Raw genomic sequence first — 1,711 nt, 5'->3', positions numbered from 1 at the left:
TTTTGGAAAATATTCTGATATAATCAAGAAAAGCTGAATGTTTTGCCTCTATGATGCTGTAAGCCTACATTCCTGCTTATGCTCTAAAGCTCTTAGTTAACATGTGCAGGGATATTTGCAACGTGCGGCAGCACAGAATATTCTAATAAGCAACATCAAAAAGAGGAAACAGCAAAGAATGCATATAGTATTTTTAAATTTATATAAATTTCAAAACTTCCAATGAAACAAAACAATGTTTAGGGTTGGTTATTATACATTACATTACATATACTACATTTTTGTAATATATAATATATATTATAAATAATAATGTTATTTATAAAGGTTGGAAACTGTTTACACCCTCTGGGAGGCACAGGGCACCCACATCTTCGTATAGAACACTTTATTCAAGTCCTGGCACTGAGTGCCACTCCCTTCATAGCAAGACCTATTCTTATTTTTTTCTTTTTCTTTTTCTCTTTTGTCTCGTCTTCTATTCTATATAGAATAAAGTGTCCTGTGAGTAGATCAGGGAATTAAATTCTTGACTCAGTGATTATGACATGAGGTCAGTCAAGGACAAAAATGTAACATATGTAATATATATTACAATTTATTATATTATCTATTCTATTCTATTCTATTCTATTCTATTCTATTCTATTCTATTCTATTCTATTCTATTCAGTTGTAATATTGTTTAGTGGTATAGGATTGTAAAAAAAAAACTAAAGAATGATAACTGAAAAGAAAGCCATGGGATGTGGATGTTTAAAAGTTGCTGATAATGTTCTACTTCTTAAATTGTGTGGATGGTAGGGTTAGTTCTTTCTTTTATTTGTTATTCTTTACTTATGTAGGGTATAAGTCTTTGTTGTATTTATTCACTATGTAATAAAAACAATATAAAAATAAAGCATAATAATCAGAAATGAGATGGCGGCTAGGCTAGCTTCCAATTAGTCACCTTAGTAACTCTGGATTTCTCTATACAATTTTACTCCAAGGAAATGTCTCAATTTTAAATTATACGTTTAAATGAGGACCCTTCTTTATCTGTCAGATATTGTACTGATGTAAGTCTTGGATATCTGTGTCTATTTTGGGAAGCAGAACTCTGGCTTTGGAATAAACAAGTGCCAATTTGGGGTAAATGGAAACATTCTCCTAGTTCCTCTGGTTTGTACCATCCAACTTTTCACACACATCTTTGACCTCTTACATGAAATCACTCAGCTCTTTACTTTTCTTAGTTATTTCTCCCTACCATATCCTCTCGTCCAGTCCTTTCCACTGCCATAGTTTCCTTTCAAAAATTTTTTAAGTTTTCCTAAAAATAGGTAATTACTTATAAAGAAGTTTAAATAGCAAAATTAATAGAACTCATATGTTAAATTGATTAAGAATTTTCGATAACAGTTTTAAAACTCATTAGTTCATGTGCATAATTGATGCATTGCTCCTTTTCTTAAACAGATTCACATATAATGGGTTTCATGTCCATCCTCTTAGCACTTTCTCAAGCTCCTATATGAATACAGGGAATCTTAGAAGGGGACATGAGGTCCTTTTTACCTCTACTGAAATACAGCTTTCCCATTACCAAGGGCTCTGCCTCTCTACCTTCAGTAATATCTCTTCCCTTTCTGCCTTGAGAAATAAACAAATAAAATTAATAACTGTTCTTCTAACTTTAATCTCCAAAAGAAGAATTCTTCGCCAATGT

This window comes from Pteropus medius, unplaced genomic scaffold (genome assembly GCF_902729225.1).
Source record: "Pteropus medius unplaced genomic scaffold, Ma_sr-lr_union100, whole genome shotgun sequence".
NCBI classification, from domain to species: domain Eukaryota; kingdom Metazoa; phylum Chordata; class Mammalia; order Chiroptera; family Pteropodidae; genus Pteropus; species Pteropus medius.
Note: the sequence above shows the minus strand (reverse complement) of the source record.